The following is a 26,814-nucleotide window of genomic DNA, read 5'->3' on the forward strand; positions in this document are numbered from 1 at the left end:
ATTTTATTGAAACGAGGATTATTTTCAGTTCCCCATATAGGGCGATCTGGAGAGGAGAGCTTGATCCAGCGAGACCAGATAGAATGTTCTAACAAAACCTCCAGAGTAATTAACAGGCGTTATCTACCCAAGGAATGGAACAAATAGGAAGTTCAGGTTCTAAGGAGCTGCCTTGTTTGTGCCAGTGGCCCCACGCTAGCTCTTTATTAATTGCACCACCTGGGATGCTGATAGCGAACTGAGCTTTGGAACACTTCAGGCCTGGCATGGAATGCAGTTTTTACACAAGTGTCTTGTGGTTCAGAAATCCGATTTCACAGCTTATCTTCCGTTAGATGAAAGTGTTTATGGTGTGTCTGGAGCTGGAGTAAGTTCCTGCGGGTGCCCAAGAGCAGGGGCCCTCTCTCTCCTCTTATTAAGTTGCTGATGCCTAACTGCACTGACGCAGCGGTGAGATACCGGGGAGAGCAAGTCTCTGCTCTTAAAAAGACAGCATAACAAACTTGCCAAGACACAACATTGAAGCAACAGTTTGAGAGGCATCTAGAGTATACAGGAAGGTAATTTATTTGATTGTCTTTCGCATGTACAGGAGGGGCAGGGATCTTTGGGAGACTTCTCCAAGAGCAGGGGAGCTGGTGGGTCCCCTTTCGTTTGCTGGTCCCCCCAGCCTATGTAGAGGGATACCTGCATGACACTCCATCTAGCTTGCTAACAGTGAACCCCACTCAGGCATATTCCACCCCATCAAACCTTCCCTACTCAGCAGGAGTCACTTTTCAAGGTCTCTTCCCAGATACAGAATAGTGTAAAACCTTGCTAACACCATGTACCCCACTCCTGCATTCTGTAGATTGTCCTGTCCAATCTGCTTCACTCAGCAGAGTCCATCCAAAGTGGTGCCACAAGTATGGCATTGTTCAAGCAGCCCAGGCAGTGGCCAACACCACTCCAGAATAACTGGTGTCCTGGGCGGAGGGGAATGTAGCCACATACACCAGTTTGACTGCAGCCCCAGCAGTGGGTTGGGGGCAGACATCTGATCTGATTGACTGACCTGCCATCAGCAAAAACCTCACAGGAATAGCACATAGAGACTGGCAGTTTGGGGTCACTGCAACCCCAACAGAAAGATTGGGGGCAGACATTTTGTCTGACTGCAGGCCCCACTCACCAATGAAAATCTCTTTGGGTACAATATAGGGAGAGTACACTGAAGTTCAGTGCAACCACAGTGTTGGCAAATGAGCCAAGAGCAGGCATTTGACCCAGCTCAAGCCCAAGTTGGCCCCACACTCACTACTTAACAGCACAGGAACCAAGCCCTACCCACAATAGGCAAAGAGAGCCATTGCAGATGATGACTGAAGGTAAACACATGTGAACGACAGCAGTAGGGCACACACAACACACATAGGAGACACCCCTGTAGTGCCAGGTTCTGGTAAACAGTGGACTACAGGGCACCATAGGACCTCTTCTTCATAAGGTCACTACTTTCAAGAGAAGAGATGTAACCGACTTTCCTAATATAGAAAGAGTCACAGAGAGACAAAATGAGAGGACAGAGGAATATCTTTCAGATGAAAGAACAAGACAAAATCACAAGACATCTAAGTGAAATAGAGATAAGTAATGTGCCAGATAGATAATTCAGAGTAATAGTCATAAAGATATAGGACTTTAGAAAAGAGGGGAGAACCTCAAGAAAGAGAAAACATAAAAACGAAGCAATAAGGGATGACGAGCTCAAGAACTGAAATTTAAAAAATATACTAGATATAATAAATCATAGACCAGAGAACCCAGAAGAATGGATCAGTGAGCTGGAACACAGAGTAATGGAAAGCAACCAAATGGAACAGGCAAAAGAAAAAAAGAATAATAAAACATGAGAATAGGTTAAGGGAACTCACTGACCCATCAGGTGTAATAATAATATTCACATTATAGGGATCCAGAAGGAGAAGAGAGAAAAAAGGGGAAAGAAAGTTTATTTGAAGAAAGAATAGATGCAGACTTTCCTAATCTGGGGAAGGAAACAGACATCCAGATCCAGGAGGTACAGAGAACCCCCCCAAAATAATTAACCCGAGGAGATCTATACCAAGACATATAATAATTAAAATGGTAAAATGTAGTGGTAAAAGGAATTTTAAGAGCAGCAAGAGAAAATCGGGCACTTACAAGTGAAACCTCATGAGGAGATCAGCTAACTTTTCAGTGGAAATTTTTCAATGATTTTTTCAAGGTGTCCAGAAGGGAATGGCATGATATATTCAAAGTGCTGAAAGGAGAAAACATGCAACCAAGAATACTCTACCTGGCGCAATTATCATTCAGAATAGAAGAATAGATAAAGAGTTACCCAGACAAACAAAAGTAAAAGGAATTCATCTCCACTAAAACTGGTCCTACAAGAAATATTAAAGGGGGGGTGCCTGGGTGGCTCAGTCGGTTAAGCGTCTGACTTTGGCTCAGGTCATGATCTCACAGTTTGTGAGTTCAAGCCCCACGTTGGGCTCTGTGCTGACAGCTTGGAGCCTGCTTCGGATTCTGTGTCTCCTTCTCTCTCTGCCCCTCCCCAACTTGTGCTCTATGTCTCTCAAAAAAATAAATAAATGTAAAAATAAATTAAAATAATGACTTTAAAAAATAATTTAAAAAAAAGAAATATTAAAGGGGATTCTTTGAGTGGAAAGGAAAGACCTTAAGCAGGAGTAAAGACTGTAGCAAAGGAAAAAAAAAATTCACAGGTACATATAAACATAAAAGTAGATTAATCACTTATAAATTCAGTATGGTGGTTGCAAGCAGAAAAGCAGTAAAATCAAGCATATCTATAAAAATCAGTCAAGGGATTCACAAGTAAAAGGATGTAAAGTATGACACCATATACCTAAAATGTGAGTGGGGGGAGTAAAAATTTAGTGGTTTTTGAATGGGTTCAAACATAGGCAACCATCAACTTAAGATAGACTGCTGTATGAATAAGGTGTTATATGTGAATCAGATGGTAACCACAGATCAAAAACTGGTAATACAATATGCAGAAAATGAAAGGAGTCCAAGCATATTACTAAAGAAAGCCATCAAACATGAGAGAAGAAAGGAAGAAAAAAAGGAACAGATAAGAAATACAAAAACAACTGTAAAATAAGTGACAAAATGGCAATAAATACATACGTCTCAATAATTACTTTAAATGTGAAGGAACTAAATGCTCCAATCAAAAGACATAGGGTGATGGAATGGATAAAAAAGTAAGACCCATCTATATGGTCTACAAAGGATTCATTACAGACCTAAGGGCACATGCAGATTGAAAGTGAAAAGATAGAAAAAAACATTTATCATGCACATGGAAGTGAAAGAAAGCTTGGCATAGCAGTACTTATATTGGACAAAATAGATGTTAAAACAAAGGCTGTAAGAGGAGACAAAGTAGAATACTACTACATAATGATATAGGGAACAACCCAACAAGAGAATATAGCAGTTGTAAATATTATGCACCTAACATGGAAGCACCTAAATATAGAAGGAAACTACTAATAGACATAAAAGAAGAAACTGGCAGTAATGCAGTAGTAGGAGGGTACTTTAACACCCCGTTTACATCATTAGATTGATAGATCCTGATAGAAATCAACAAGGAAACAGTGGCTTTGAATGACACATAGGACCAGATATATCTAAAGATATATTCAAACCATTCCATCCAAAAAACAGCAGAGTACCCATTCTTTTGAAGTGCATATGGAATATTCTCCAGAGTAGACACATATTAGGAGGCAATACAAGTCTCAACAAGTTAAAAAAAAAAGATTGAAATCATACTATGACCACAACACTATAACACTATAAATCACAAAATCTAGAAGGAACAAATCTAGAAGGAACACAAATCTAGAAGGAACACAAATACATGGAGGTATATAACATATATATAAAACATGCTAAAAACAATGGATGGGTCAACCAAGAAATTAGGAAGGAAATCAAAAAATACATGGAGAAAATGAAGATGAAAACACAATGGTTCAAAATCTTTGGGATGCAGCAAAAACTGTTCTAAGAGGGAGGTATATAGCAATACAGGCCTACTTCAAGAAGCCAGAAAAATTTCACAGAATAAACCTAAAGGAGCTAAAGAAGAACAAATGGAGAACAAACAAAGCCCAAATCCAGTAGAAGGAAGGAAATAATAAAGATTAGAGCAGAAATAAATGAAATAGAATCCTAGAAAAACGAAAACAAAACCACATTAGAACAGATCAGTGAAACCAAGAGGTGGTTCTTTGAAAAGATCAATAAAATTGATAAAACTCAAAATTATAAAAAAAGAGACTCAAATAGAAATGAAAGAGAAGAAATAACCAATACTGCAGAAATACAAAGGATTATAAAAGAATATTATGAAAAATTACATTCCAACAAACTGGACAACCTGGAAGAAATGGTTAAATCCCTAGATACATAACTTCCCAAAATTGAATCAGGAAGAAATAGAATATTTTAATACAGTAATTATAGTAGCAATGAATTTGAATAAGTAATCAAAAAGCTCCTAGCAGAAGTCCAAGACCAGGTGGCTTCACAAGTGAATTCTTCCAAACATTTAAAGAAAAGCTAAAACCTATTCTTCTCAAACTGTTTGAAAAAATAGAAGAGGAAGAAAGCTTCCAGATTCCATGAGGCCAGCATTACCTTGATATTAAACCCAGATACAGGTACTACAAAAAAAGAAATATCTCTGATGAATATAGATGCAAAAATTCTCAACAAATGATTAGCAAACCAAATTCAATAATACATTAGAAAAATCATTCAGCACAGTCAAGTGGGATTTATTCTTGGGATGCAAGAGTGGTTTGTTATTTGTAAAGCAATTAACATGATATATCACATCATCAAGAGAAGGGATTAAAAACCATATGAATGTGGTGCCTGGGTGGCTCAGTTGGTTAAGCATCTGACTTCAGCTCAGGTCATGATCTCAAGGTTTGTGAGTTTGAGCTCTGCATCAGGCTCTCTGCTGTCAGCACAGACCCCACTTCAAATCCTCTGCCCGCCACCGGGCCCCCCCCCCCCCGCCGCCACTTCACTCTGCTCCTCCCATTTGTGCATGTGCTCTCAAAAATAAGTAAACATTAAACAATTTAAAAATAATAAAAACCATATGAAAAGGTACAACATCCATTCATGATAAAAAGCCTCAGCCAATAGGTGTAGAGGGAACACACCTCAACATAATAAAGGCTATATCTGAAAAACCCACAGATAACATGAAATGGTGTAAAAATGGAGAGCTTTTCCTGTAAGATCAGGAAAAAGACAAAGATATCCACTCTCACCACTTTTATTCAGCATGGTACTGGAAGTCCTAGCTACAGTAATCAGACAACAAAACAATAACAACAAAATAAAAGACATCAAGATTGGTAAGGAAGAATTAAAACTTTGACTATTTGCAGACAATATGATACTATATATAGAAAACCCAAACAACTCCACCAAAAAACAACTAGAACCAATAAGTGAATTCCTTAAGGTCTCAGAATACAAAATCAATATACAGAAATCCATTTTATTTCTGTATACTAATAATGAAGCAGCAGAAAGAGAAATTAAGAAAACAATACCACTTAAAATTACACCAAAAATTAGAAGATACCTAGGAATAAACTTAACCAAAAATATGAAAGACCTGTACTCTGAAAACTATAAAACATTGATGAAAGAAATTGAAGAGGACAAACAGAAGAATACACTATGCTCATGGATTGGGACAACAAATGTCATGACCATGTTCATACTATCTAAAGCAATCTATGGCTTCAACACAATCCCTATCAAGATACCAACAGCATTTTTCACAGAACTAGAGTAAATAATAATCCTAAAATTTGCATGGAACTACAAAAGACCCCAAATAGCCAAAGTAGTTTTGAAAAACAAGAACAAACTGGAGGTGTCACAATCCCAGATTTCAAGGTATGCTACAAAGCTGTAGTAATCAAAAAAGTATGGTTCTGGCATAGAAATAGACATAGATCAATGGGACAGAATAGACAGCTGAGAAATAAACTTACACTTTTATGTTGAATTAATCTTTGACAGATAAGGCAAGAATATCCAATGGGAAAAAAACACTCTTCAATAAATAGTGTTGTTAAAACTGGACAGCTATATGCAAAAAGTGCAACTGAACCACTTTCTTATACCATACACAAAAATAAACTGAAAATAGATTGATTACCTAAATTGAGACCTGAATCCATGAAGCTCCTAGAAGAAAACATTGACAGTAATCTCTTTGACATCAGCCCTAGAAACATTTTTCTAGATACATCTCCTGAGATAAGGGAAAGAAAAGCAAACTATTGACTACAACAAAATAAAAAAGCTTTTGCACAGTGAAGAAATCATCAACACAAGAAAAAGTCAGCCCACTGAATGGTATATCCAGTATGGATTTAATATCCAAAATATATAAAGATCTTCTACAACTCAACATTCAAAAAACAAAAAAGGCAGTGAAAAATAGGCAGAAGACATGAACAGATGCATATGGCCAGCAGATACATGAAAAGATGCTCAACATCACTTATCATCAGAAAAATGCAAATCAAAACTACAATGAGATACCACCTCACATCTGTTAGAATGACTAAAATCAAAAACATAAACAATAAGTGTTGGTGAGGATATGGAGAAAAGGAAACCCTTGTGCACTGTTCATGGGAATGCAAACTGTGGCAGGCACTGTGGAAAACAGTATTGAGGTTACTCAAAAGTTAAAAATAGAATTACTCTATGATCCAATAATTCTGCTGGGTATTTACCTAAAGAAAATGAAAATGCTAATTTGAGAACATGTATGCACCCCCTATGTTTACTGCAGCATTATTTACAATAGCCAGTATGTGGAAGCAACCCAAGTGTCCACTGATGAATGAATGGATAAAGAAAATGTAGTATGTATATACAATGGAATATTACTCAGCTATAAAACAATAAAGTCCTGCCATTTGCAACAACATGGATGGATCTAGAGAGTATAATGCTAAGTGAAATAAGTCAGAGAAAGACAAATACCATATGATTTCAGTCATGTGAATTTATGAAACAAAACAAATAAAAAAAAAAAGACAAAAATCCAGACCCTTAAGTTTAGAGAATAATCTGGTGTTTGCCAGAGAAAAGGTGAGTAACAGATGGGTAATATAAGTGAAAGGGATTAAGCGTATGGTTATGATGAGTGCTGAGTAATGGATCTATCCATTGATGAATCAGTATATTGTACACCTGAAACTGGTAGAACATTTAAATATACTGGCATTAAAAAAATGAAAACAATATTTCAGCATGTTCCAAGGAGAAATTATACTTGAACCCATGTGAGTTTACTGTCACATCCAATCTGCTACCTATGAATGACTGAAGTTACATTATAGAAAGACATTATAGTAGCATAGACTGAAGTTTTCAGTTTTCTAATCTTTGCAGTTTTCCCACTGTGTTCTGAAAGCAAAGATAGAAATTTTGTGTTTTATGTATTGTTCTTATCCATGTCAAGAGGGAGTTGGTTCACAGTGATGAAAGAAAGTAAGTGAAATTGAAATGCACATCAAGGACAGTGTGAAATAGCTTTTAAAAAAGCCACTGGGTGTGAAACTTTATTCTTGACCCCTTTGAGCTTTATATCCTCACTTCAAGGTGAAGAGTTAGACCTGACAAAACAATCTCTAATTTCCCATCTTGCTTTGACTTTTCTCGTATAAATATTTTTTGATTCCTTTTAATTTGTGTCTGTGGTTTAGTGCTAAGCCAGTGCCAGAGTAAATGAATTCCTACTCTTTCTACTTTGGGCTCTTTTTGTAAGTGGAATCCCCCTTTTTGTCTCTGGCATCTGGCATGTCTTAAGTGGCTTGCTAAACTCTGGAAAAGGAAATGCCAAAAATGATTCTACTAGCAAAGTCATTTTACATCATTTTTTCTTCCATTGCTTATTCAGGGAGTAATCTGCATGAATTCCAGTCTTACAGGGGCTTTTCAGAGTTAGAAACATGAAAGCACAGGGTAAAGTTCAAAGGAATGGGTAAAGGTAAGTGATATGACATTTAAGAGTTTCATATACTGAATTACTGTCTTCATTTACATAGGTAATGTGGAAAAGCCATATATACAGCTTTCAAAAATCAAGGTAAAGGAAAACAATAGAAAGGAAAGGCTTGTTTTCAGAGCTGGGATAGATTTTTTCCAAAGTCATGGCCTCTTTGTAGTGGGAGCCATCTATAGTTGGGCAGTGGGAGATGAAATACTGTAGTCAACCTAAGGTTTTGTTTGTTTTTTTAAACCTGAGTCCACAGTTGATTAGGATTTAGAGGAATTGGGGATAAGAGAATACCTTACCATTTTGTGTAGCTTTGTGAGCTTTTCATTCTTCTCCATTTTCCAAGTAGCCTCTTAATTTCCTTGTGGATCTATGCCGGGGGCTTCCTGATTGTTACTTGAGGATGGCTCTGGTGAGAGGGAAAAATTGGTGGAAATCCCCTTGAGTTGCTTTCCTGGAATAAACCTGGGTTGAGAAATCATGGGGCTCTGGGCACACAAATAATGTCTGGTAGATAAATCATGGAGTTACCTCTTACCAAATGTGATAAACTGGAACTAGATTGTAGAGACGGGGTTGCAGCCTGGGAAGTTATCTGTGTGTGTGTGTGTGTGTGTGTGTGTCTGTGTGTGTGATTTATTTTTCTTTTTTTTTTTAATTTTTTTTTAACGTTTATTTATTTTTGAGACAGAGAGAGAGACAGAGCATGAACGGGGGAGGGTCAGAGAGAGAGGGAGACACAGAATCAGAAGCAGGCTCCAGGCTCTGAGCCATCAGCCCAGAGCCCGACGCGGGGCTCGAACTCATGGACAGCGAGATCGTGACCTGAGCTGAAATCGGCCGCTTAACCGACTGAGCCACTCAGGCGCCCCCTGAAAACTCTTTCTTTCTCTCACTCAGTTTCTATAAAAAACAAATACATCCCCTGGTAGCACCATTTGTGGGGAGTAGAGTGATTTTTAAACACTTAGACCTGGACAATATAATTTCTCTGAAAGGATCTTGATGTTTTATTGTTATAATAAGCTAAGCAATTAGTCACTTTCCAATAAAAAATATTGCATCAATTTGGCATATGTAAAAATAACAGTTCTGTCTGTGAGGAAAGGAAGAAGGGACAGGGCAAACATTCTGGGTTTTACCCCCTCCCTTTGATCAAGCCTTTACCCATAACTTTATGACTCCAGGAAACCCCAGGGATGGAGAAGCAAGTTCAGCAACACTTTGAAGAAACACTCAGCCAAATCCAGAAATTTGAACATACTACAAAACAACTGAGCTAGTTTAGTCAGTGAGTCAGTGGCTTGTGTAAAGAAGGAAAAAAATACCAGGGAACCATTCTTTATTAAAAGGGACTTAAGAGATCTAAGAGACATAAGTGAATGCAGAATTTATAGAAAACAAAATTTAAAGGTAATTGGGGAAACTTGAATGTGGACTAGCTTTTGATATTAGAGTTATTGTTAATCTAGTTGAATAGTCATATGGCTATTAACATTTTTAAGAATGTCTCCTCCTTCTGCCCCCAAATGCATTCAGATGAAGCAAGCTCTTTAACCTCTCTTAGGGTCTTTTTTCCCTCTATGAAATGAAGACTATTGTTGTGGAGGCTTTTGTAGGGTTGGTGTGAGGATATGAGATGGTACAGAGTTTAGCCAGGGATTGTTACATGTTGTTGTTGTCATTAAAACTACTACTATATGAGGTGTGTGTATCATTTTAATCTAACCCAAGCTTGTGCTTCTTTGTTTTTCTGTTGGTGTCCTATCATTCAGTACATTGACAGTATCCATACGTGGCCTTGGCCACAGGGCTTAGATCTGGGCCCATTGGTCTTTCTCAACATTTACTCTCAGGAACAAGTTCTATATCAGGCCAGGTGACTGGCCCTGAGTAGATGCTTAAATATTTGTTGAATGAATTAACTCTATTATCTGTGAAACTTATATAAAAAAATCGATCTTTATTCTTACTGGGACTAAACGGTACTTAATGATACTAACACTGCTTATAGGCACACTAATTGGTACAATTTTTAGCACTGGGTGGGTACGTAAAAGAGCCCATACTCAAGCACCATGCTGGGCACTGGAATCTGGAATTCTTATATTACATTTTATTTTATTTTTTAAAAATGTCTATTCATTTTGAGAGAAAGTGCATGAGCAGGGGAGAGGTAGAGAAAGAGACAGGGAAAGAGAGAATCCCAAGCAGGTTCAACATGAAATGTTCTTGGATATCTTGATGGGGATTTAGGAGAATATTCGGTATAAGAAATTATTTGTAAGTAATTAAATAAACAGTTGTAGAAATAATGAGGTAGCCTATAACCTATTGATGTTAAATATTAATTTGGTTATAATTATAATGCTTGAGGGAATTATTTACATACATTTTCTCCATCTTGACTATTAATAACTGGAGGTGGGTGGGAAAGAGGCATTTCTTTAATATAGATTTGGCATTCAGATGTGGAAAGAGCTGAAATTTATTGAAACAAAAAGGAGAGGTTAGATGCTTATATTTCAGTGATTGGTCCATCTAAAACCCCACAGTACTATGATTACTGAGGTAAGTGCTTAAGTCTGAATCTAACAGCTAAGTGCCATTTTTGTTTTAGGTTTAAAAGAGTACCCATGTAAAGTATTTGACATTTGCTTGGAGACTTAAAAGTAATTCAGTAATTCTAATATATATATATATGTATTTTTTTCTCATTTTGAAGTTTAATCAGAACATTGCTTTTTGGTGTCTTACCTGTTTTTATGTAAGGAGGTTATTTATTTATTTAAGTGCTTATTTATTTATTTTTGAGAGAGAGAGAGTGCACAAGTGCCAGCACTTGGGGGAGGGGAAGAGAGAGAGAGGGTGGGGAGAGAGAGGGAGAGAAAGAGAATCCCAAGCAGGCTCTGAGCTATCAGCATAGAGCCTCCTGACATGGGGCTCAAACTCACAAACCGTGAGATCATGACCTGAGCCAAAACCAAGAGTCAGACACTTACTGACTGAGCCACCCAGGTGCCTGGAGGTAATGAGTTTTATCAATGAGAATAATGTGTGTGAAGCTCATAAATAGTCTATTCCCCTACATAAAGTGATAAAGTGTTATAGAATTACTGCTACTACTAATTACTAACCCCTAAAGATAGGTGAAGAGTAGGAATGTTATAAATAAAGTGAATATGTGGAAATCTGTTATTACATTTCAAGTCTGAATATTTTGTTTTCTTTTTCTTTAAGAAGCAGCAGGGGGGAAACTGCCTGTTGCATTCCATGGCAAGGTCAGTTCTCCATATTTTGTCAGACTGCTTAATAACACTCAAACATACAGGCAGTCAGGAGGCCACTCTCATTGATAAATCCATAGTTATAAAGAAATCATGTACTTCAGAACTTAAGCTGTTTGTTAAACCAAGCCTTGTTTGAGATCTTTTTGAAAAGTGCTTATAATTTTCCAGAATACCAGGATTAAGAGAAAGAAACAGAATAGTAATGTATAGATTTGGAATGGCTTTTTTTTTTTTCCTGTTAGGTTGAATTATCTTAGTGTCCATTTTTAAAAAGTTGGATTGTAAAAAAAACAAGAAAAGAAAAGAAAACAAAGAGAGAGAGAGAGAGAGAGAGAGAGAGGCACACCAGAAAACAGACTCTTAACTATGGAGACCAAACCTAGGTTGCTGGAGGGGAGGTGAGCTGGGAGATGGCTTAAATGCGTGGTAGTTGTTAAAGAGGGCCCTTGTTGTGATGATCACTAGGTGTTGTGTGTAGGTAATGAATCACTAGATTGTTCACTTGAAACTAATGTTACACTATATGAGACCTAACTGGAATTTAAATAAAAACTGAAAAAAATATATATCAGTATATTAAAAAAGGAAGCAGGGAAGCATATGGGAGGAGACATATGCTTAACTCATCGAAACTACAATAACTCAATAAAACTATATTGTGTATAAAAAAGAAAAAAGGTAGCTTGTATTAGTTGTATAATTTGAGATTTGTTAACTGGTTATGTCAAGTCTGAATTTTATTTATTTAATTTTTAATGTTTTATTCACTTTTTAGAGAGATAGAGAGACACAGAGTGTGAGCAGGGGAGGGGCAGAGAGAGAGGAAGACACAGAATCTGAAACAGGCTCCAAACTCTGAGCTGTCAGCACAGAGCCTGATGTGGGACTTGAACTCACAAACTGTGAGCTCATGACCTGAGCTGAAGTTGGATGCTTAACCAACTGACCTGCCCAGGCGACTCTAGTATGTGAATTTTAACAAAATGATTGAAAAAATGAGGAACTATTGACCTTTGGTACCTATAGTGCTCTTCGATTTTACAAGTTCAGGATATATTCACCAAGTTCTTAAACTATCTTGTTTTGTGAAGAACTCTAGATTTGAAAATTTGAAATCCTGAGAAATATTTTTTCTATGACTTTGAAAGGTAACTTAAATTGCATTTTTTTTCTGAGAAAGATAAAGTAGATACATCATGATTATTTTCTTGAATTTCATTTGTGTGATTGACTTTAATAAGAATATTCAAACCTAACTCAATTTATTTATTAAACCAGTGTGGATTAAATATTTTGAAATATGCTAAGTCTTTTAAATAATTTTTAGAGTTTTTAAATAAAAGTTTTAGAAGTGTAAGTAATACATAATCTGTGTATATATATCTTCCTGCCCCCCGTCATCTAATAAGCCCGTCTTTTCTTGTTCACTTGTAAATATGAATTGCTTATGGCTTGTGTACTGAAAATGCTGCCAGGAAGTAGGGTGAGCAAAAGTTCTTTTCCCATGACCCTTACTCTAATGTTGTTCCAAGGGTTCCCTACTTGGAAATGCCTTGATAACCACATTCATTCCTGACACACCCTTCCCCCAACACATACAAAACTACTGAGTGCCATCTGACCCCTAGTCCAGCTGCAGCTTTTTAAAACACTGGTGGTGAAGGCTTTTACCTAGAGCAGTGAATATCTGAGATTTTACGTGTGATGTGTTGCATATGTACAGAAAATTTTTTTTTTTTTTTTAAGATTCAATTACTTGGTGTTCTGCATGCTTAAAGTTGATCAGTGTTTTTTGTTTTTTGTTTTTTTTTTTCTGATTTCAGACTGACTAAAGTTAGTGTGTATGTGTGTGTGTATTCATCCTTTTTGTATAATTTCTGGAACTGTTCCTTCTGACAATGAAATCTACAGTGTTATACTTTAACCAGTTAACTGCTTCAAGCCTAAATGAAAGTGTTAGAGGACTAAAGTGTTATACTTTAGAGTCTCTGTTCTATAAATTTTATCATGCATATACATTTTTTTAAAATATCAGGTTATATACTGGTCACCATCCATCCTTCCCATTCTTATATGATGCTCTCAGTTTCTTCCTTTGAAATAGAAGGGAGAGAAACATAGTTAGCTAAGAAATACTAGAGTTCTGAAGTTCTCTAATCTTCCCACCAACACTGAACTACACAGTAGCTTTCTTTAATGTTTAGAAAATGAGACTGTGAGGAAGAGGTTAAGTAATTTGCTCAAAGTAACAAAAAGTTAGTCAATCATGAAACTAAGATTTAAACCTGATACCATAGCACTATTCTTTTTTTTTTTTTTTTTAATTTTTTTTTTCAACGTTTATTTATTTTTGGGACAGAGAGAGACAGAGCATGAACGGGGGAGGGGCAGAGAGAGAGGGAGACACAGAATCCGAAACAGGCTCCAGGCTCTGAGCCATTAGCCCAGAGCCTGATGCGGGGCTCGAACTCACGGACCGCGAGATCGTGACCTGGCTGAAGTCGGACGCTTAACCGACTGCGCCACCCAGGCGCCCCTGCCATAGCACTATTCTTTGCTGTTTGATAATATTGTTCAAGCTGAGAACACTATCTAGGAGTTTTCTGTTCTAGGGACAAAACAATGGAGAGTGGAGAGGAAAAATGCCTAGACTGCAGGGTTTTATATGGAATGGTTCCTGACAGTGAAGAAGGCTGGGCCAGAAAGTGTAAGATAAAGGACTGGCCATGTAGACTACTGGTACCTGCGGTGGTCCAGTGTCAGACTGCTGCTCTAGGCAAGATTCCATGACTACTGTAGTTGGACAGAAGGTTGGGTGATGCTTTGGAACTTTATTTACTGGATTATTTAAAATATATATGTAGAGGACCATCTGAGTGGCTCTGTTGATTGAGTGTCCAACTCCTGATTTTAGCTTAGGTCATGATCTCACAGTTGTGAGATCGAGCCCCACATCTGGCTCTGTGCTGATAGCATGGAGCCTGCTAGGGATTCTTTCTCTCCCTTTCTCTCTGCCCCTCCCCCACTTGCATGCACTCTCTCTCCCAAAGTAAATAAACATAAAAGATCAAAATAAATAAACATTAAAAATATATATGTAGAATAAAGGGGGTGCTTGTGGTTATACTATATTTTCTGTGTCCTGAGAAGACAAAAGCTGACAGGGTTTGTATGAAGCATAGCTATTCTGGAGTGAGGATATGAGTTCTCATTCCAATTTCATGATGGGCTTGAATAGGAAAGCAGACTTATTTGACAGACTATAAGGCCACTTTGCAGAGTACGCGTGATGAGAGAGGGAAAAAGGAGCCTTGTTCTTATATATCATGATGTGATGCCTCCTCAAAAGCTGTGACACATGAAGGTTAAGTGTGTGGGATAAAGGGAACTCTATTTATGGACCATTTCCTGTTACAGCATGCCCACCATGTAACTGACCTTTATGTATCCCTTGACTTCTCTCTGTAGGCCCTAGCCTACACTGACGAACTTTGAAGGCCTTAGCTTCCTTGTCATCTTGTTTCAGTTACAAAGAATTTGAATTATGGCACACCAGTTAACTGCTTCAAGCCTAAATGAAAGTGTTAGAAGACCCATGTTACCAACATGCTGCCTAGAAAGCAGATTTCTCTGTGTGAAGACATTTTACCCATGGTGTTCCATTGTGAAAGTAGAGATTAATTTTGGTAATTTAGTATGAGAAGTACTTACTTTAATCCCAAAATTGTTATTTTGTTCTTAACTAAGTTTAGAGCAAGCATTATTTTACATGTGTACTTATAACCACAGTGTGCAGTTCTGACATGCCCAGGCTTAGAGAGAAATCCATTGGTGGTCTGCTTTAACCCGAGACTTCCAGTATTTCTATTTTATTTCCTTTTTCTTTTCTTTTCTTTTCTTTCTTTCTTTCTTTCTTTCTTTCTTTCTTTCTTTCTTTGATAAAGAAAAACTTTTAGGGGCGCCTGGGTGGCGCAGTCGGTTAAGCGTCCGACTTCAGCCAGGTCACGATCTTGTGGTCCATGGGTTCGAGCCCCGCGTCAGGCTCTGGGCTGATGGCTCAGAGCCTGGAGCCTGTTTCCGATTCTGTGTCTCCCTCTCTCTCTGCCCCTCCCCCGTTCATGCTCTGTCTCTCTCTGTCCCCAAAATAAATAAACGTTAAAAAAAAATTTTTTTAAATAAAAAAAAATAAATAAAAAAAATAAAAATAAAAATAAAATAAAAAAAAAAGAAAAACTTTTAGAGGATATCTTAGTGATATCTTCAGGAAACAAAAAGCGAAGGGCAGCTGTTCTGAACAAGACTATAGGTAGTTTTCTTTCCCTACGCTAGCTCCTACACATGCTTATAGTAAATTAGTGCCAGTTGAACTGGGACTGCAACCCTTAGCTTCTGACTTTCTGTCCGGTTATATGTGAGCGATAATCCAAAGTCTGCATATTTTGAAGTCCCATGAAGCAGAAATGTTTGTTATGTTAGATGAGCATTTTATTTTTTTATTTTATTTTTAATTTTTTTTCAACGTTTTTATTCATTTTTGGGACAGAGAGAGACAGAGCATGAACGGGGGAGGGGCAGAGAGAGAAGGAGACACAGAATCGGAAACAGGCTCCAGGCTCCGAGCCACCAGCCCAGAGCCCGACGCGGGGCTCGAACTCACGGACCGCGAGATCGTGACCTGGCTGAAGTCGGACGCTTAACCGACTGCGCCACCCAGGCGCCCCGAGATGAGCATTTTAATTCTAAATCTTTGAGGTAATTCCCTTTAGAACTACTTACAACCACATGATAAAATGGGTATAAGTGAAATTTCATCTGGTCAATTTGGGATGCTTTGAAAAGCTCTCTTACCAAATTAGTAAGATCCCTGGCACACTTAACCATAGTAGTTAAATCTGTATATTGGTCTTTACTAATCATTGTGAACAAGGGCACTAGTAGATAGTAGAGTATTAAAGAACTCTTCATCAATTTGGAATTGAAACTAGAAATCAGACATGTTTAAGATCTGTCCTGGGGAAAGAAAGAACTAAATAAAAAAATCTTTTGTGTAACAAATGCTAATTTTGATTTTAAAAACGTGCGCTTGATTGAGGATGTCCTCATTTCATCTCAGAAACCAACTGGTACTTTAAGGAACTTTGAGTTCAAGCCATGTTTCCTTTTTAAAAAAAAACAAAAAAAACAAAAAAAACTTACAGTGTTTCATTAGTTTCATATGTACACTGTAGTGATTCCACACTTCCAGTACATCACCAGGTGCTCATCACAAGTGCACTTTTTAATCCCTATCACCTGTATCACCCAGGCTCCCATCTCCTTCCCCTCTGGTAACCATCAGTTTGTTTTCTATAATTAAGAATCTTTTCTTGGGGCTACTGGGTGGCTTAGTCAGCCTTCAGCTCAGGTCATGATCTCCTGGTTGGTGGATTTGAGCCCCATGTCAGGCTCTGTGCTGACAGCTCAGAGCCTGGAGCCTGCTTTGGATTCTGTGTCTTCCTCTCTCTGCCCCACCCCCTCCCACTTGCACCCTCTCTCTCTCTGTCTCTCTCTCAGAAATAATAAAAATTAAAAATTTTTTTGGATAAAAAATCTGTTTCTCGATTTGTCTTTCAGTCTCTCTTTTTCCTTTGCCATTTGTTTTGTTTTCATAAATTCCACATATGAGTGAAATCATGGTATTTTCTTTCTCTGACTGTAGCTCCACCCATGTGCTTACAAATGGAGACTTGTTTATGTTTATGATTACTCACTAGCTCTTTTCTCCCTAGCTTAGTTCAATTCCATATTTGCAGGAAATAAACTGAAAACTTTAATCTCCGATTACTTGATTCAGGTTAGCTCTAAAGAAAATTGCCTGACAGTAGAATGCAAAATAGGGAAACGTTTCCTTTCAGGTGTATTAAAAATTGGTGGTGATGTTTTAGTTCCTGCATATTACTTTCCATACATTCCTACAAAATTAATTCCTAAAATGAGAGGTGAGGAAACATATACCCAATTTTAAACACCTATGCCGCTTTCCTTATATGACTAATCAATGTATAATTCTATTCTATCACAAAGCCAAAATTTCTTTTTTTTTTTTACATTTTGTTTTTACATTTATTTATGTTTGAGAAACAGTGAGACAAAGCGTGAGTGGGGGAGGGGCAGAGACAGAAGGAGACACAGAATCCAAAGCAGGCTCCAGGCTCTGAGCAAACGGTCAGCACAGAGCCTGACATGGGGCTCGAACCCATGAACTGTGAGATCATGACCTGAGCTGAAGTTGGACGCTCAACCAACTGAGCCACCCAGGCTCCCACAAAGCCAAAATTTCTTTTAAGTGTTCTTTAATTACTTTATCCATAATATTCCATAACATATTTGTTTTCATATAAAAATAATAATACAAAGTGCAGTGCTTATCTTATGTTACTCCACTACAGGATATACATATCCTGTTTTAAGAAGGCTGCTATTAAGGATCTTACTATATCCTTTTAGTTTCATTCGTTTATGCAAAACTAAGTGCCTTTTATGTATCAGGCCTAGATCTGTTTGTTAAATGGTGAACAAAACAGGCAAAAATGTGTACTTTCATGGAAATTATATTGTAATTGGAGGAAACAAATTAATGACTGCATTGTATTATAGGTCAGTGGTAAATGCTCCTAAGGAAAATAAATATGGGGAGGTTATATAGAAGAGTGTGTGGGCATATGCCTGTTCTTTAGGGGCGACTCTGCTTTTGAATAGTTGTCAGGAAAGCCCTTACTGGGAAAGTAACATTTGAAGACCTGAAAGGAGTAAGGGAGTGAGACTATGTTTAGATAATTAATGTACCAATCCTTCTTGAAAAAGCATTTCATTTTGAGTAATGTCTCACTTTAGTGCTTTTAGCTAGTTAGTATACTATTATAACTCATCTTGCACTACTTTGAATAATTTGTAGGTGATTCTAAATTTAGTGGTTTGATAAGTTCACAAACATTTCTATCTATTTGACTGTGGATAGGGAAAGTTGCATTTTCAGTGTCTTTAATTCTGCCAAGTAGTCTGACATTCCAAATTCACTCTGGTTCTTACTTACCAAACTGTCTGGATGATAGGAAGTAGGATCTTTGTAGACTGAGAGAAGTAGAAATTGCATAGATAAGGAAGTTAATACCTACCTTTTTATTGATTAAATGAGCGTTGTGTGGTAAAGTTTTGATGAAAGGAACTACTTTGTTAAGTCTTTTGTTTTGTTTCTTGAATCATAACATTATCAATAAAAAGCTCTTTAATGTGGATTTAATTATTTTAGGATTTATTGCCTTTGCAGTTGATACAGGGTTAAAATTTACTCTTGCTTACACTAAGGATTTTTTCCATAGGTAATACAAATCCATAGCACAGATTTGTTTGCAGGATAATAGTCAAGATATTTAGGAAAAATATCTTTTAAGTCCTTGAGAATCCCATTTATATGTAAGTGATATGCTGATTATATATCAGGTTTACTACTCAATAAAGCTAAAATCCCAAAGACTTCTACTTATTCAATACTTCTTCATTATCTTGGTTTGAGAGGATGTGACTAAAGAAATATAAAATTTAATTTCATTGAAATCTAACAATTTTCATGGTAAGTTAGTCTGATATTCACTGTAATTCTTTGTCATGTTGCTATTATAGTAGATATTAATCATTCACAGGCATGATTTCTAGGGATTCTCAGGGTTGTTTACACAAACCCTTCACTATTCTGATGTAATTTTAAGTTATTAAATTAATTAGCTGGAACAGTGGTTACCCTGCCCCACCCCTACCACAGACCTGTGATAACTAGTGCACAAACTTCATTTATCCTAAAAGTTGCTGACTTGAATCACAATGATCTGGCTCCCTACACTGCACAGCATTGGAACTGAATGTGAATCTTAGATTATAGAGAATTTTCTATACTTCAAAAATTGTGGTCAGGGAGCCTGTGGAGCAAATAGGAACAGTATGCACAACTTCGTTTTTTGGTTGTATAACTCTTTAAGAATTTCCAGCCTGAAAATAGAAACTCTAGTGCCTAATTATCTAGTTTGTTATCTGGAGAGCCCTTGTTAAAATATTGCCCACAGTCCCACTATTTCAGTATTTCTAGGGATGAGTGGGGGTTTGCACACAGCTGCTGGTAGCCCCTTCAGCTTGGATCCTCTGCCAGAAATAAGCCCAAGGAACTAGGTGGCCTGAATAAAGGCTTCTGGTCCTTTAAATGGCCAAGGAATAAGAAGTTAAGCTAGAGAGAATGGATTTATTTCCCCCTGTCATAATGGTTAGGGACAACACAGACAATATTTCTAGAACAGGCTCTTCATGGTTTTAGGTTTCTTTGGTATTTAGAGATAGGAGAAGGCAATTGAAGTAGTGCCTTGTGTGCTATTTATTTTGTTAGGCTATTAGCTTCTTGAGGTTAGGGATAATGCTTTCCTTTACCTGACAGTTCAAATGCTCTGAATGATGCCATTGTTCAATATGACCAAGCAAAGTATAAAAGATAAAGATACATAGTAATTCATGGAATCAAAGTTGTACGGTTTCTGTATTTTAATATCTTGAAAATTGGATGGTGAGCTTTTTGAAAATAATTTTTAATAATTTAACATCTTTTTAAAAATAATTTAGCATCTTAGAACATATGAACAGTGATATATAAAAATCATCTTAAATTTTTATCAATTGAAGAACTGACATTAGTAAGTTTTGAAGAAGACAAAAATATCAGGTCAGAGGACCTGAAAACCACATATATGTTTAAGTTTCTGAATTGAATGGTGAACTAATCATGGACTGTCTATGTGCTAATAAAAACCTGGCATAAATCATGTGTGTCATTTGTATGAGAAGTCCCTTTTATTTGCAGCAATAAAATAATTACAGACAATGTGCCTTCCAGAATGTGGGAAGCTGCAAAGCCAGAAGTAGTTGCACAAGTTGACACAGTTGGAATTCCTCCGCTCTGGTGGCTAAATATGTCTTAGCTGTTTAGAATCACAGCAGGCAGTTGCTGACTGTACAGATCATTGATGTGTATGCATGCTGGTAACTCAAACAGCATGGCATTTATGTGAATGAGTTTTCTTTTGAAATAAAAGATTTGAGATTCATCTTTATGCTTTCTGATGAACATAATCACATAAAATAAAACGATATTTTAAACATGATGTGTATGTTCCTCAAACCACTTAGGCATTTTTATAATGACCATTCCATGTAAATAACATGTACACCAGCAGTTAAAATAGTTACCTAATGGAGATATGGTATAAGGATGAGGGATTTTTTTAAGTGAGAAAATAAGGAAAATTGTAAATGATCCTGTTTTAAAACAATTGTTTACTATTGAGTTATGCCTTGTATGGTAGAATTATAGGTGTAAGAGGAATGTTTATTTAAGCAGTATAGAAAGAAGTTTGGCCTGTACAAATTCCAGCCCTCATTCTATTGCTTGGGTAAGTCACTTAACTTTGGGCCTTACTTTCCTCATCTGCTAAATAGAGATAATTACTCAGTCTGTTTCCACAGTAGGGTTCTAGTGAGATAAGGGGGTATACATATGATTTGAAAAATCTCATCATGTGTATCGAAGGTGGTAAATGACTGTAGTAAATCAGTTTATTAAAAACAGAATACTTGGAATTTTGAATAAAACAGTAAAATAGTGTATCCTATAAAAATGGTCTCTTGTAATACCTTAAAGATGGGGTAAGTGGGGGATTGGCTTTAAAGGTGCACAATGGAGTCTAATATGTTAAAATGTAGTTTTCTTGAAATAGTCTGAAAAAATAGCTTTAGAGTTTCAAAATGGGTTAAGATAGCAGAAAAGTGGTCTGTAAATATGTAGGATAACAAGTCTATTGAAAGCAACTTACAAAAACATTGTGGACATGGAAAATAATGATCTTTGTGCCTTTAATTTCTTGGCAGCCCAAGTTCCACCCTGTTTTACAGAGTCGTTCTTTTCTATTTCTTTTTGGAAGAACCAGCCATGATGCCAGCATACTTACACATCTCGTCTAAGACAGAGGCTTAAGTATTTGCCTTTCAATTACTATTCATAATAAAATATTTCTAGTCTTTAAGAGGATGTTAGTCATATAACTATAGGAAAAATTTCTTTTGCCATAACTGTATTGTTCATTTATAGCCATGATATTACATATTATACACTTTTGTTTAACCAAAGAAAATCAATAAAAATACAGTAGTGAAAAACCCAAATACGCTGTCACAAACATAGCTAGCCATTTATGCTATGCACACATTTTAAACTTGTTACTCAATTTCAGTTGTGAAAAGTTGTCAAAATCTTTAGAGGTTCATGTACATTAGCTTGTTTCTTCACTTGGTCAAACACAGTTCATTATTCAGTCCAGGAATGCTTTTCTTAAGGAATGCTGGAATGTGCAGAAATTTATTAACCACTGAGACAATAATTTGAACTTTTAATAATCTGTCGTTGGAGTCAATATATGTGTTCTTATAACTTTCATTAATGTGTATGGTGCTAAACAGCTGATGGGAAAATGCACTTAAGTAAATTGTAAATTCACCTTTTGGAACAGAGACAATTTGACTAATGATGTTTGTTGTCACTTTAGTATTTTCTTGGTCAGCAGGTACTTGGGCTACATTAAATTTGCTGCTATCATGTAATAGTGCATTATCTTAAATCCTGAGAGGTGAGCTTAATGTAGGTTTAGTATCCAAGACCCAACTATAGCTTGTCATTGGTTTCCTCCTGAAAAATTAGCTTTCATAATTGTAACTACTATTATCAAGCTCTTACTGTGTGCTATGCTGAGCCCTTTGCATGTATGTCATTATGAAGTAGGGTATATTATTATCTTCATTTTGCAGGTAGGTAAATTGAAACTTGAAGAGCTTAAGTACCCTCTCAACAAAACAAAACTGAGAGTTCAGCTAGTAGGCTGCCTGACATCAAAATCTTGCTCTTGATATTTTAATAGGACTTCTTTGTATTAGAAAATGATATAAGGAAATAAGAATCTGTGCTAGCTTTCTCTAATGATTTAAGTTTATGGAACTTTTAATTTTTTTTAACTGAATATTCTCCTCATCAAGCTTGATTAGACCACCAGAATCATTTTTAGAGTTGGATTTCTAAGACAAGGGTGAGATTTTAGGTTAGTACCTAAAATATCTGGACTGGTTTTGTCAGTTTCCACTGCTTTGCTTTTTGCCCAGCTTGCCAAAAGATCTTAAATGAAAGAATCTTGTATCTGTTCTCTGTGGCTTCTCAGATTTCTTGTACTTGATTTGATGTTCAGATCATTAGGTATGTTGTTTTGCTGGGGCTCTGGTTTTTCTCTGTTCCTCCTAGCACCCTTTATAGCTAGAGGCAAGTCTGTGACTAAATCATTTCTTATCTGGAATTGATTTTTGCCAGTCCTGGAAAAGCCTTAGTTTACCTTTCCTAAATCCTTTGAATTCATGCGTTGTAATGTGTTTATTGTTAACTTCCTATTTTCAAGACTCTGTGCTGGTTGCAGTAAAAACTAGAGAGATTCTCTGCCCTCCACAGGCTTGCTGTTTGGTGAAGGTTATGGGACTTGGACACAAATATGTAATAATAATAGAATGTAAACTTGTACAGTATATCAGTAGACATCAAAAAGGCAGTATATGACAGTAATGTAATACTTCTCAAAATTTTCTACTAGAGGAGGGGAAAATATACCCTCAGTCTGAGGACATGGCCCGAACTGGCTGCCTTGATGGAAGTAACAAAATATAAGTTAATTCACATGACTCTTGGTTTACTCACAATATGTACTTTCAAAAATATGTGAAAGAGGATAAAACTATTGAGGTTCTATCTCCCCAGTTTTCTAGTAAAAGTTACAACACCAAGAACATAACACTAAAATTATCCATGGCTTTGTGAACTCTTGACATACTATTGTGTATGATAAGGCATGTCAGTATTTGATATCTGTAAACCAGCAGATGTGTTGCTATGACTGGATTATTTAGAGTGGCTTTTAGATTAATCTGGAGAGGTGGGTCTTAAAGTTGCTTCAAAAAGACTGAAGGGAGCTACATGCTTCATCTTCAAGTATAGCCAGATGTTCTTCGAGGTATGATGAAGCTTCACAGCAGAGCTGTGAGTACCTCTGTATTTGAAGACATTTGAAGGTCATTAACAGAAAGCAAAGGAATATTTCCAACATGGGGAATGACTTCATGGATGTTGAGAGAACTAAAGTTTAGAGTGGTTTGTTTGGCCAAGGCATATTTGAGGATGTAAAGAAGTTTGAGAAAAAAGATGTCCTGAAAAACCTAATAGAAAGATGATATGCTTGAATTGCATAGTAGGTAACAACTCATGTGGTGCTTTAAGAAGGTAATTTAACTAGTCCAATTTTATCACAAATGTGTTGGTATATAATATCAAGAAGGTGCTGATTGAAAAAGTAAGCTTTAAGAATTAGCAATAGGCTGCTGTGTGACATGAAAGGTAAGGTAACACTAAATACTCTTCCTGAGTCATTATCTTCGATAGATAGGATACTTCAGGTAGTCAAAAGAAAAGTGGGCTGGAGGTGAGGGTGGAACACTAAAACACTTCACTGTTGCTGTATCTGTAAGAGTGTAAGTTGTAGGTGCTTGGCAAGTAGTAGGAAATGAGTGATTGGACTAGGGAGAGGTATGGGTGGGATAGTAGACCAGGAAAATGTGCCAGGACATCCTGTGTTGCTGGGAAGCTTAGGAAACCTGCAAAGTTCTCCATGTCAGTGTTTTTTACCTAAATCAAAAAAAGGCGGGGGGTATTTTATTCAATTTTGCTTGGAAGTGCAGCATTCAGAGTTAAACCCCCACTTTGGAGTTTCCTGCATATAAATATACAGTAGTTAAAAAAAATTTTTTTTAACATATTCATTTTTGAGACAGAGACTGAGCATGAGTGGGGGAGGGGCAGAGAGAGAGGGAGATACAGAATCTGAAGCAGGCTCCAGGCTCTGAGCTGTTCAGAGGCTTGAACCCACAAACCATGCGATCATGAACTGAGCCGAAGTCGGCTGCTTAAAGCAACTGAGCCACCCAGGTGCCCCAATGTACGGTACTTTTTGAAAGAAAACAAGTTTTGGGGTAAAACAAGGTGACTGAGGACTAATCATACTAAAGGAAAGTGTGAGTGTGAGGAAGAGAAAAGTCAAAGGCAGCAAAGGAATGCTTATTGAGGAAGGGAGAGAATCCTGAGAAACTACAGTGTGCCATTGTTTCCTTACCCTTCCTTTTTCAAGTTTTTCCCCCAGGGTAGAAAGATGGGTGGTTTACTTCATACTTTGAACTTTCTATTTTTAACTTTACTTCTAGTAGCAGTGAAGCCTTTGTGGGTTTTCATTTTTAATTTTCATGGAATTTGTAGCTTTATTGAAACTGCGGATAAAATCTGCCCAACTGTTGGTTCCTGTTTGTTTTTAGGTTGGAATCTTATGGAGCTACTTGCCAGACACATATCACTTATGGGATTACAAACTGGTCTTAGAGGTCAGCACCACTATTTTTTTTCACTGAAGCTGTCCTGAAGATAGTAATTTAATTCACAGACTAAATGTGTTATGCTTACAATGAAAATATTTCATATTCTGCATTTGCCATCTTAGTAAATAGTGGTTTAATAGTTAACATTTGTTGAGAACCAGTATTTCAAGTTTGTTCTGTTCTGTACCAGACACTGTGCTAAGCTAGTTTTGTGTAATATTCATGACAGTCTCGCAAGGGTTTACTATCTTTTTTTTGTACATGTAGAACCTGAGATTCAGGGAAGCTAAGTGCTTGCTCTAAGACACATTGCATGCAGTACGTGGAGGTCCCAGGATTGGTGACCATATCTGTTCCACTCATGTGCACACTTAATTCATGACATGAAAGAATGATGGATTCTAATGAAGGACTTCTTCCCAGATCTGAGCAATATTCATCACATAAGACTTTATCACTGAAAACATGCTTTGACTTACACTGCCTACCACAAAGGTACATTTATCCAAAACAGGATCCAGAAATAATACCCTGAACACACACATAGCATAAAAATGAATGAAGACATCTAAAGCTAGGCCAACTTTACAGTGCCAAAGCAATGTTGTTCCATTCGCAAATACAGCAAGTTAATTTAGTGGCCGAGAGTAGTCTGTTCTTTTTGCATTTCCAGAGGGATGAAGAACGGCATCAGTGCCCCATTGCCCTCTGTGATTTTTGTCTTCGGTGACCTCCTGTGAACATGGCTATTGCTACATGCAACAGCGTTTCTCAAGGCCTGCAAGGAAAGAAAATTGCTTGATCCCATTTCTGTAAGTCACTCATTTTCACTTTAGCTCAAGATACATATATTGAGTGACTAGTAGTACTAAGCTTTGTCCTGGACCTTCTTTATGAAGACTTTTCTTTAACTGTTAATATTGGACAACCAGTATTTTCTACCCATTTATGTAAATAGGGAAATAACAAAGTGGGCATTTAAAACTTTGTTTAGATGAGAGCCATAGAAATGATTTTTATTGACAAGTTCTCATTGCATTTTTATAATACTTGACCACACCTAGTGTTCTTTTCCTTTGACTTTTCTCCATCTATCAGTCTGACATTTGTGGCTCTCAGAGAGAACACTAAAAACATAACTGCAGGTGTTAAAAACCCAGGCCTAGTGGATAATTTCTTGAATATTCTGCTGTGTAGTGTTCAGTATACTTTTTAGTAAGTTAAGGCTTCCATTTATACTCATGTATGTTCCCAATGCCATAAGCTTTTCAGTAAAGTAAAATCTATAGTGGATTTTTATATTAACACATTGGTGTACACTTCTGTATTTCTGGTCCCTCTGGTCTCTTTTGAGTCTGCTTTCTATTGGGCACTAAGGGCAAAATGAGATGAAGAATATATATCTACCTTCAAAAAGCTTAACACCTAGAATATTATTCAGTTATCTTGTGGCATTAGAAAGTGTAAGAATGTTGTGTGTGTCCTTTGGCTTCTAGCATGGTGTTTCATAATGACTATCTAACGTATGTTTGCTGCTACCTTATACCATGCTAATGAGCATAGCTAGCTCTAATGTATAGTTCCATACTTGGAGTCTTACTATTTTAGAGTTTATAGAGCAGATAAAGGCTTAGTTAGATGTTGTTAAAGGACACACCCTCCCTGGTTTTAGTGCCTGTTAGTCATTGGGAATTAGCTGTGGTATGTAGCAGAGAGAATGTCCTATTTGGGGAGTAGAAGACCTGTCCAGATTGGAGTCCAGCTCTCCTTAGACATTGGGCTAATTAAGTTAGTACTTAAATTTCAGAGTGTCAGCCCTCATAGTTTTGTGTGAGAATTAGGAAAAAATATGTAAGAGTTTTGAAATAATAAAACATCTTA

General features: G+C 36.9%; 1 protein-coding gene and 1 long non-coding RNA gene across 2 annotated transcripts in view; one reads left to right on the forward strand and one right to left on the reverse strand.

Moving 5' to 3' along the window:
* LOC121039468 (uncharacterized) lies at window positions 1-25,914 on the reverse strand. The gene is made up of 3 exons (XR_005794815.1): window positions 25,901-25,914; window positions 13,592-13,596; window positions 1-238 (listed from the first exon to the last, which is right to left on the reverse strand). It is a non-coding gene; the product is annotated as an uncharacterized LOC121039468 (long non-coding RNA).
* ARHGAP42 (Rho GTPase activating protein 42) overlaps window positions 1-26,814 on the forward strand; it is a 339,332-nt gene that overhangs the window by 61,727 nt on the left and 250,791 nt on the right. The gene's annotated exons all lie outside the window — the stretch shown is intronic.

This window comes from Herpailurus yagouaroundi, unplaced genomic scaffold, assembly GCF_014898765.1.
Source record: "Herpailurus yagouaroundi ecotype Mexico unplaced genomic scaffold, PumYag 180, whole genome shotgun sequence".
Classification (NCBI taxonomy): Eukaryota; Metazoa; Chordata; class Mammalia; order Carnivora; family Felidae; genus Herpailurus; species Herpailurus yagouaroundi.